The sequence below is a fragment of the Antrostomus carolinensis genome, unplaced genomic scaffold (assembly GCF_000700745.2).
Source record: "Antrostomus carolinensis isolate BGI_N321 unplaced genomic scaffold, ASM70074v2 scaffold26891, whole genome shotgun sequence".
Taxonomy (NCBI): Eukaryota; Metazoa; Chordata; class Aves; order Caprimulgiformes; family Caprimulgidae; genus Antrostomus; species Antrostomus carolinensis.
Genome location: NW_010295386.1, coordinates 15994 through 28379, shown reverse-complemented (window position 1 = coordinate 28379; position 12386 = coordinate 15994).

Sequence of the window (12386 nt, the reverse complement as noted above, 5' to 3'; positions counted from 1 at the left end):
TAGTATACCATGAAGTTTAATTAGTTAACAAAAGGTTGGGTTTTTTAATGCATATAATTAAGCTCAAGTATTCTCATCTACGGGCACTTTTTTTTTTTAGCCTTACAAAATTCCTTCCAAGTGAAGACAGATTTGTTAGCCTTTAACACATATATCACATTTTTATCTACTCAGCCCTATACGGCTGCAACACTCTCATCTCAACGTACAGATTGAAGTGTACTCTGTAGACTGAGAACAAGCAGCAGGTGTGTGTAACGAGAAGTGGCTACTCTTCAGAAAACCAGGAAGCATTCTGTAATTCCATTATGTAAACAGTATATAATTATGTTATTGCTAATCACTTCACAGATGCCATGGGAAACTTAGGAGACAAATACAGCTTACAGATTGAGAAGCTGTACTACCACCTCAAATCCACATTTTTCTTTCAATTTTTCAAAAGATAAAGTTAGCTAAGATCTTAACATATAGATTCTACAATGATATATGTATCATTTAACGTTGCTATTGAGTCTGCAGCCATGTCTGTAAGAATAAGTCTGCATATGCCTCTAAAGTTAATAAAGAGGCTGATGGTACTGTAAAATGGAACTGTAACTACAGACTAATGGATTGTCAGTGCAATATTGTTCTATTTGGACAACTTTCTTGCTTGATGTATTCCCCAGACCACAAAAATAGATAGAAGGAAGGTTTCTTCCTAAAGTCAGGGTCCACAAAAATTGATAAATTTACTACATATGCAAGTGAACGCTATCCTTCTGTCAAGATATGGACAGCCCACGATATTTCATACTTCTGTGAACTGAGATTATAAATGTGCATGTTCTTAAAAATGTGTATGCATTTGTTTGTATGTATATACACACACACACACACACACACACACACTATTTCCAACACATTGTTCTATGCAAGAGTAATGCTACATTCTGCTGCATTCCTTTTCTGACTCCTTTGTCCGTATTATGATTAGGACTCTATCGATAGGAAACTCTGGACTTTGGTCTTTGCTCTTTTCTAAACTCAGCTGATACCATCATCACTGACCTCCTCAGCATACTTCAAGACCTGATTTTATCTACACTCTGCAGAACTATGTAAGTACAGCTTGACATTTTTGCTTAGGTGGAACTATTTGCATCAATTTTGTCAGATGGATTTATTGTGATTTATAATAAATGTGGTAGCGGGTGTGTGGAAGAGAGAAAGGTTACAGCAGGCAGATGTCAGAAACTGGGGGGGAAGAAACAGACAAAAAAACCCAAACCACCACAACAAATCTGAGACTTCTTTTCCTTAATTAGAAAGGAAGAAAATGCAGGTTGGTAAAATATAAATAAATACTTGAGAATGATGCACAGGTTCATCTCAATCTCTTTCAAAATGACTTCCAAGAACACCTCCTTTGCTGTGTGGTGCTTGACCTACAGTCAAGACTTGGGAGTTTTGAATTCAATTATAACTAGGGTCAATGCTCAACTTCTACAGCAACTTCAACATACACTTGAAAACTTTCCTCAAATCCCAATTATGCCCTACCCAAAACAATCTCATGTTCTTTGCCATGAAGCAAGATCTTTTGTGACACTTACATGAAGTGTTGTACTGATTAAATTTCACACCCATCCATTCTCATATATAATGATGTACATTACATATTATTTATTTTCTCTTGCAATACAGTACTTGCTAGTACTTTTTCTAGACAGAAACTGTTCTCAAAAATATGCTACTTCCCCACATTCTAGGAATTAAGAAAACAAAACATAAGTTACTATTTAGATGTGCAGGAATGAGCACCTATTAAAACATAACAGAAGAAAACCAATGATGGAAGGACTACATGCACACTTACCTAGAGTCTCACTTATTTAACTACATACACCGATACTAAAGGTGTACAGATGACTTATCAATAATACAACACAACAGTAACACAAAAAGTTTCCTCTGAGCCGTTTCCCACAAATATTTTCAGTTACCACAATGACACAAAATAGGAATATATGATCAGCATCAGCTAATTTATTATTTTGCAAAGGGATGATTCAAAGTATTTAATTCTTACTGTGATCCAATAGCTCAAGACCAGCAAATGTAAAAATTCAAATCAACTGATCAGGGAAAAGAAAGTATAAATAGAAGAAGAAAAATGTTTTAAGTTCTTCACTAGAGATCCTCAATTAGTACTCAAATTGGATCTGAAAATTAATTCAATTATTACCCAACTTTCTAATGCTATAGGCGTTGTGACTTTGAAGGATGTATAAACAATGTCTTGTATTCTCATCCCAAATATCCTCCCAAACATGCATTTTACTCACTTCAGGCACCCAAAGCGTACTTCTTACACAAAACTCGAGGGCGTGTTTAATCTCATTAACTTCAAAAGTCAGTTATCTAACCTGAATGACTCCTTTAGGTTCCCTAGAGAGGCTGAATCAGCACATCTAGTCACACTGAATAGGAATCACACTGAAGATTTCCTTCTTTTTCTAGTGACTACAGAAGGAGTCTGAATGGAAGGCTGCTTAGCCTGTACAAGGTAACTAAATTTAAGTGGGATGAATAGTATACCAGGCAGCAGAGTGCATACAGAATGGCAAAACAGACCAAGCTGTAGCTCCACATTGCAGGTCAGAGTTAAAGAGAGGCATTGGTTCTACCTATGGCTGAGGTCAGGATCCATTAACAGCATGAAAGTTACATGACATCAAGAAGGCAATTTTCTCTGCTACAAATTACAGTGGCTGAAGCTGCAACAAAATACATTTACTTTCTATTAATAATATTGCTGTCACTATCCTAACCTTAAAAAGTGGTACCTGTGCCACTTACCTGTAGAAAGGGGGAGAATTTGCATGCCCATAAAACCTTTTTGCTATATTCTTTGTTCATTCCATTCTATAAGCTAGCAAATCCCACACACACAATCTCTCTGCCTCAAAAAAGCTCATTCATGAGTCTGTTGACAGGATTTCAGCTTCTAAACACCATGTTCTTAACACAGTAGTGCCTCCCATTCAGATATCAGGCCAAGACATTATGTACAACCTTTGTATTGCTTAGGTACATTCTCTTTTAATAAGGGTATTATTAAGATATACTGCCATTTTATTACAGGCATTATTTTGAAAGAGTAACTAAGTGGATATCAGCACCACATTAGAACACTTCAAACAAGGAGTAGCATGGTGGCAGCCCCTGTTCTAGAATAGTGGTGTAAAATAAATAAATAAATATGGTAAGGTTTACTTTACCGTAAGGTTTACATCTGTTTACCTTGTTCACAAGACACGTGCAACCAAACATTAACAAATGCCTATATTTAAAAGACAGCAAACATGCATGTTACCTTTTCTACACCAATACAGAATTAACTAAGTCAAATTAAATGTCACCCCATTCTTTAATTATGAACAACTTTCAATAACATTAAATGATGCTGCTTTATGCCTATAGCCACTAGCATGTGCACCACTAATCTGCTTGTGCCATATTACACATGCATGCACACAACAGTATAGGTTTACAGCCAAATGTTCCTAGCCACACTCCTGGCATTTACACCTAGCAGTCAGCAGTGTTTTTCCTTTAAGAAAAGTAAAATCAGACAGCTCCAAAGTTGTGCTCTCAAATTAAATAGGCACTGATAGTATTATGCCTTCCCCTTTTTTGCACCACAACTGGATACTCAAAAACTAACTGCAGAGAATAAAGTAACAGCAGAGTCATACATTTTTAGGAGACAAAGATTTATTAACTCATCAGCAAGTATTTCCTGGACACATTTAATGAATTGTCATTGTTTTCCAGATCTCAAATCATTTTGCTCCTGGTAATACAAAGATGGGTAAAACAGTCAAATTTGTGTAAGAACGGAAACTTGAAATATGTGGGCACTGATTCTAGTTTTCTAAAAAAAATACAGGTATAGTATCATTTTTAATAGCATGCAATTTCTACCCTATGGTTCTTTAAAGCCCTTGAATACTTAGACAGCAGGACTTGAAGAAATACACTTCTTGGGTTTTACAGGGTTTTCTTGGTAAAAAAAGAAATTAAAAAAAATGTACACACATGCAGACAGAGGATTATACAAAGACAAATACATAAGTTCACTACCTTACAGCAACACAGAATGGCTGGACCCAATTTGGGTATGTACTATGATCCCTCCCAACAATTTTACAAGCTCTAAAACTTGGTTTCCAGTACTGAACTCATGCTGACAATGGTTGACAATATCTTCCACATTACAATGGAGCTGTGGGTTCATGTGGATAGGACTAGACCACATTCAATGATGTTTCAGGGAACATCTAAGACAGTGAAAAAATACAATTTCCATTAAAAGACTCCTATCTAGTCAGCCAGCAGCCCAGGCAAACACAATCTTGTGTTCAGGAAGCACACAAAGATCAAGCAGAAACTAAAATCTAATCATTTTCTGTCCTCATAAGGTTGGGAAGGTTTTTTTAAAGCTTTCTGGAGTACTGCAAAAGCAGTTTCTTCTCTGTAATTTAGGCAAAGGACCCAAGGCTACTTTGAAATGCTTTGCTGAAGGAGGCAGTGTGCAGAACAGTGTCTTAGCACTTCGAGAGCCCTCCAGAGAGACACCTGCAGTAACGCTGCCATGTGAAACGGCAGCATCAGCCCATTATCTGTTCCAACTGCCAGGAGGCCTTCCTGAAGGCCAACTCGGAGCTTCACAGACAGTGCCGTGGCACACAACTGCTCACCGCATTCAGCAACAGCACGCTGATACCTCACCAGTGACCGCGTTTGGAATCAAGCACTAACTACAGTACAAAACTACACTCCATTCCTCAAATGTTTTCCAGGAACTGCTCTTCTTGATGTAGTTAAACATTTAACTGCCAGGGCACAGTGAAAACAAACCAACTAACTTTTCTGCAACCCCACTACAACAGAAAATCCTGAATTCAACATATGTATATATCACTTACTAAATTTGCACAACACCAAAACCCAGAAATCTGACAAAAGTTTTTAGTTCCCAATATCTATTATGAACATAATAATTTTAAGCCAATACAGCCATGTATTTACAAGAAAAGATGCATTGTACACTGGGAGCAACAAGTTCTTTAAAACAAAAATCTGCTTATAACTGCAAAGAATTTAAGTCCACTTATTTTAACAACAGCACAAATAGGTCTTCAAAAACACAACCTGATAATAAAATAGCTGAACAAAAAGACCATTACAGAATGAATGCTATCCCTTTAGGCAAATAAAGGACATATATTTGGGGTTTTTTTTGCCTTAGAGGGACAGTAGAAGCTGCAGTAGTGAACCAAACTAAAAAAGAAGAAACCCACCAAGTAACCAAAGGGGGGGGAGGGGGAATGGGGATGGAAATCAAACAAAAAAAAATTAAGGAAAAAAAAAGCCCGCAACTTACATGGTGGAACACACACAGTTTTCCCAAAGAACACCCCCCTACTTCACTTAGCAGCTTTGCAAGTGTCTTATAATATCATCAGCAATTAAATGCTTGCAATACATTAACAAAAACTACTATCCTTGTCTCTTTATTTTGAAAGACTTCTTTTCAACACTCAAAGATCCTACGTGTCCCCAAACTCCCTAAGCTTTATGCAATACAGAGAAGTGAAAGATGGGCATCTTCAGGTCCCCTAAAGATCTTGCCCTTTTCCTCCACAGAAAAAACACAAAACGGGGAGCTGATGCCTGTCTCACACACACATAACACAAAAGGAAGCAAATGAGCAAGCAGAGAACACACAACTTAGGATTTCAGTAGAAGAGGCAGGAGACAGCGGGAGGTGAGCCCAGAGGGAATATGCTGCCTTCCAGCTTACCATAAAATGCTATGTGCATGTTAATGACTGCCATAAAAATACATTATAACAGCAAAGAAGCAGAGCATAATTGCCTCTTCCCAGTTACAAAGGGGTTAACATTAGCTCAATGTCAGCTCACTCTGTCCCTTCACAGGTGCTGCTGAAAAGGCACATGAACTGAATAGCTGAGACCCAGAAGGGGAAGAATGCTTTTGGGAAGGAAGGGGGACCCACACCCACTGGTTGCAAGACCAGGTCAAACTGCCTGCTGGTGCATTTTTTTTGTTTCCTTTTCCTTTTGATTATGATAAACTGTTTTGGCTCTCCACTTAACAATTACCATCAGTGAAGAAAAAACCCCACGCTGAACACAGCTATACATTTTGCTATATCATTTTATCACTGAAGTTACTGAAATAAACCACATGTTTTAGTGAAAAGGAGAAGTAATATTTTCCAGCTCAGCATACTAGCTATTTGTTTTTGCAGGGCAAAACCCCCCAACCGAATCACTCCTTGTAATTTGTTTATCTGTTTAACATTGCCAAGTTCAATGCAAAGATGACATTTTGAAAGGTTATGGGGGAAGGGGGGGCAGAGGAGTGGAAATGGGTAGTGCCGTGGATGTTTTCTCCTGCGTTTTTCTTTGACGCAGCAGTTGGTCCTGCGCTGGCTTGTAAGCACTATAATATTAGACACCTGGAATGTGAGGAATGTCTGATAACCATACCCTAGCACAGGGATAATTCCACAGCCATAACCCAACCATACGACCTTTGAGCTTTCCCCTGGAAAGCTGCAATGCAGTGACATTATGAAAAGGCTATTATGTGCAGTGTTGCTATAGGTTATTTGTATATACATGACTGCACACTGATAGAGGGAAACCATGTTGTCATCAGTGGAGACCACTGTTAAAAAACTTAGCTATTAAATTTAATCTAAGTCCATAAACACCGTGATATTTTTCCCGTAATTTTAAGTGTTCCTGATCCTACAATCTCTACCTGCAAACTTGACTAGGAAATGTTTCCTTTACCTGTCCTGTACCACTCTACTTCTCATTTCATGCATTTATTATCAAAGTATTCCTCTACAATAGGAAGATGTACCCTTAGAAATATACAAGTTAAAAAAAAAAACAAAAAAACAAAACAAAACCAAAACCCCAACCCAGTCAAGCATTGGTTTGTGAAATTAAAAAAGGCACAAACTCTGCAATAATTTTCATATGCAAACAGGGACATCTGTCCCCAAAAGCTTACTGTTTAGTTGAAGCATGATACAACAAACAATGGGAGGAAAATGTGCCTAGGTTGGAATGCTTTATTAGAATAAATCAAAACAGATACACTTATAATAAAGGATTAAAATATTTATTCTGTTATTTTGGAGGATCTGTCAGCTTGGCTCTCTGTCAGGCACTATCAAAAGCAGGCTTCATGGCAGACAGTTAATTACTAAAGGGTTAAATATAAGACATTTCTGTAGTGTGAAAATTAAATCTGGGAAAGAGAAATGCATTTCAAGGAAAGAACACAGTCAAAACCAGAAAACAATTATTAGAGTTAATGTCAGCATTAAAAGATCTTCCCTATCCCTATCTTTCCCCTCCTTCCATTCTGTAATTTCTTAGACACGCGAGTCCAAATCACCCCACTACTCACCTCATCAGCTACAGAAAATGATTTTGAAAATGTTGTTCTGTGAACGGCCCTTCACTCCTCCTCCAAGCAAACACTTGCATTGCACAGAACCTTTGGATTTATAGAGAGGATATTTAAAGACTCTCCTCACCTAACTCTGCTCCCACTGAAGTCAGCAGGAGTTACCAATTTCAGTAGCAGGAAACTTAAATCTGTGACAAGCACTTTTGAAAAGTACCATCCACCTGAACACCTCAAATAACCTCACAAACATTCAACTTCAGTGCTGTGAAGCACTTCAGCCAAGCACACCAATCACTCCAGAAGCAGAGAAGAGCGATCTTGAGTCAACTGTCCAAGGTCACTGCAATGCGGTTACAGACCTACAAGCTGCGCCCAAGGGGAGCCAGCACCCCGCTCTAACTGTGATTCACAATACCGACTTCTTTGTGTCCCCACTGCTACCTTCTCATTCAACCACTCGTTTTGGGAGGATTTTTAATGCATACATTATTAAATCATTACGTGTTCTGCAGTACACTGCAGCTCCTGTTGCAAAAAGATGAGCTAGATCAGAGCTCAGATGGTACACAACTGCTTGGCCAACCTCTGGGCACTAGTAAACTCTATTTCCAGATGCTACAGGAGTAGGAGAAACCTTTGAAATGTTTTAACAGTTTTTCACATGGAAAATGAACAAGCACACCACTGATTTTATACAGCTGCAAGCAGCATAATTAAAAAAAAAAAAAAAAGGAAGGGGGAATATATTTATCTTTTAATATTAATAAGAGACCACTGAAAAATCTGCCAACCTTGGCGCAAAGAGCTCAGAAATTTCCCTCAAATCATCAGCTATGGTTTCATAGAAGACAACCTCTGGAAAAATTCTTACATTCTTGAGATCAGAGTGATGGAAGCCTCAGCCTGACTTACATATCAGTAAAACTGCACAAAACTGAAATAAGGAGTTCAGGACTGTAGCGAATATGTTTGCTTCATGCAAATCTAACATTGAATTTAAAAGTGCAAGATCTTTAAGTGTCAGGGTACTGTAAAATTACTATTATAAGAAGATTTCAGATATATGTTCTGGCCTACATCTAACCCCTCCCACCAATTATTTTAATATGTAGAACTGTAGTTCACAATGCTTTTATTAAAATTAAACTGCCTTTCTTGTATATTCCAAGACACTCCCAAAATAGTATGATATTAAACAAAATCAATGCAGAGTTCCTTCAGCACCTCTACATTTTTTACATTTCTTTATTCACAATAGAAATTGAATTCAAGTTTTAGATTAAAGTTATTCCCATTGGCCGTAAGGTTTGAGGAATGGGAAATATGCGACAATTATCCAACAGGAAATATCTAAGTGTTCTGCTGTGACTTCCTTCCCACACATCCACTCCCAGAAACTGCCTTAATAAAAACCATCCCAAAACCTGTAACAAATGCAGCAAATTTTCTAGTAGTCACTGGCAGGAACACAGCACATATGCAGTTTATTGCAGCTTGCCTTTCTATTTAAAAATAAATAAATAAAAAGAAAGAAAGAAAGAAACCAGCTTTTGCCTCTCATGTCAAACTGACTAAACATCTTTCAGGTCAGATACGCTTTTCAGTTCCTAGAAGGGGGAAGTTAAAAGAAGAAAGAAAAAGAAAGAAAAAAGAAAGGAAAAAATAGAAAAAAATGGTGTGGGGAGGCAGGGAAGCATTGAATCCTTATGAGCCTTTCCTCTACCCCCCAGCATACAATTGCTTATCACACACCCCTCTTTACAAAGTACATTTGGCACAAACAGTTGTTCAGAACAGGGGAAATACTTCCAAGGCACTAATTTGCAAAGATTGCTGAAGAGTTCCGTGAGACGCTGTAAAGGGGAACCTGGAGCTGCCAGATGAGCTAATGTTCTGCTTACCAGACTAGAATAGAGCTGTCTACATTTCCCACATATGGAAATGCACTGCCTTCAGGTTTATTAGCAGTTTGCATCAGTGGTTTAAAAAGATTATTCTAATCCAGGTTAAAGAACTACTTCAGAGAAGATAGTACATACTAAAACCTAATCCCTGTCTGTGGTCACTAATAGCATAGAGTAAATTATCATTGTTTCTTCAAATAACTGTACAAATATCAACACAACATTCACAATACTCCCATAAGTAGGTAACATCAATGTTTCGCCAGCCTTGTCAGGTGAAAGCATATGTCTGAAGAAGGGGAAAGAAGATGAGAACACCAGAACAAAGCTATTTTTCACCTTTTCAAATTTAATTGCTTAAGCTAACTCTTAGAAACTCAAAACTAAAAAAGGCATGAGGTTATGCACAAGAATTTGAGCAGATATTTTTTACCACTGAACCACTTCTAATTAGAGGAAGAGACATTAAGTATTTTTGCCAACACCACTGAAGAAGTAATTCAGCTCCTCGTGGATGGCTCTTCGACTCAGCTCAGTATTTAACCAAAGTCAAAATGCCAAACAGCTTATTTACAAGTTACAAGGAAAGAAAGACATATAAAACAAAACAGAAAACATCATCATATAATTTCTATAAAGCTATTGTGTGATTACTTTTTAATACTGCGTTCAGCTCTGATAGCCCTGTACTTCCCTCACCACAACATCATCTAGAAAGTAAAACCACAGACCAAGACACAGAGAAAAATGGGCAGTGATGATCAGGATATAGAATGTACATGTATCTGAATAGATTAAAATAATTCATCTTGGAAGTTGCTTACAGAGTGGAAATATTATATACAGAGAAAGAAACAGGCAGTACTCGGTGCCTGTTGCTCATCCTACAAGGAGGTACATGCAGAAAGCACAGAAGAGCAAGCTCAAAACAAAGTTCTGTACAACACACAATCACATCTGGACCTCGCTGCCACAGCATTTTGTGGAGGCCAAAACTATAATTGCTTTCAAAACCAGAAGTGACAAAAAATACAAATAATACATCCACAGTGACAGTAAACATGATATTCCAGATTCAATCACTTTCCTATTGGAGTTTCTATTTTAAATTCACTCTTCTTCTAGCAAATGCAGAAAGATTAATTAAATCTGCCACTGCTTCCTTTTCCAAGGCTGTTATGACTGGAAATTGGAATTCCAAAGACAGAAACCATGTCAGATACAGTACCTTGTCTTAAAGTAAACATAAAGAAAAGACTCTAGCTACACAGAAGCTGCTGACCTTTACATTAATGATTAAAAAGACAACAAAACAAAAACAAAAAAAGAGGTGATACTTTTCAAGATAGCTACTAAAATAGCAGCACAGCTGAACAGTACGCCACAATCTTTATTCTTTGGCAACAGAAAAGAACACATAATAGACCAATTCTAAGAGTTAATTTACAATGATGAAAGTGGAGAGAATGATTCCAAGTGGGAGGGAAAAAAAAAAAAAAAAAGGAAAAAAAAAAGACTTTGGCCTTGTGCATACACTTCAAACTGGACCCTTTTGTTAGAAAGAAGTCTTAAAACCGCCTCACTACAGAGAACATTATGGAGCTACTGCAACTCATAAGCAGAGATATTTTTGATGTCCCTTTAATGTATTCCTATTTAATAAACATTTAGTTATTTAACATTTTATAAAAGTCACTAGAGTTTTTCCTAACTTTTTTTTTTTCCTTCTGTTGAGTTTTAGTCACAAAGGATTTTTTTAAAACAAAGTATTAAAGTTGACATTTCTTAGATTTACATTAATCTCATTTATGGTAAATAATATCTGGCCAATATTGAATTTCATAAGAATGGGAAGCTAACCTAGTCGAGAGAGTAACAAGTTACTTCAGCAGTTTAGCTTCCACAAATCTCACATCAACAGGTTCCATCTTGACTTGGAAGAAAGAAAGAAGTCATAGCCATGCTCCACTTTTGACTAAAAACATGGTACTAATGTGCTCCATCTGTCCTAGCATTGTAACAGCAGGCGGCAGTTCGAGCCGGCCTTCTTTTGGGCTAGTGGTCGACAGGTTGTATTCTAACTGGAAGCAAGTAAGACGTGGATTATTGGAGAGACCTGTCCTGTTAAACATCTGCATCAATGATTCGGAGGAGACATCAGAGTGCACTCTCATCAGACTTGCAGATGACACCAAATCAGGGGGGAACAATCAACACTGCCAAGGACATTACCACCATTCAGGAGGACATAGGCTATAGGAATGGGCCAACAAGAACCTTCAGAGATTCTGCAAGAACAAATGCAAAGTCCTGCCTCCAGGAAAAAAAATGTCTCTTACAGCGATACAGGCTGGGACCGATGAGCTGTGGAGCAGGTCCTGGGTCCGGGTGGGCAGTGAGCTGGCAGTGATCCAGTACCTTGGCTGCAGAGAAGGCCAACAGCCTCCTGTATCAGCAAGCGCAGCAAGTAAATAAAGAGAAGTGATTACCCACTGTACTCTGCACTTATTAGACCACATCTCAAATACTGCATCTAGTTCTGGTCTCCTAAGGCAAGAAAAAGATCAACAAACTGGAACAAGTCCAGGGGACGGCCACCAGGATAGGTGGGAGCTGGAGCACTTGCCCTGTGAGGAGATGCTGAGGCACTGGAGTTTGTTCAGCCTGGAGAAGAGGCAGCTTCAGGGGGATGCAACAGCAGCCTATACCTACCTACAAGGAAGCTTTCAAGATGACTGTGTCAGGCTCTTTGCAGGGGCAGGCACAGTGGGAGGATGAGAGAAAACAGGCATAAGTTGAAACAAGTTCAGACTGGATATAAGGAAAAAAATTTCACCATGAGGACAGGCATGTGGTAGGGCAAGGTATCCTGAGAAGTTGTACCTGAGTAACTATGATCTCATAGCTGACCATGCTTTTTGCATATAATTTTTAAATCTTTGCTATCACCACACTTCCAAACCATGTGCACACAT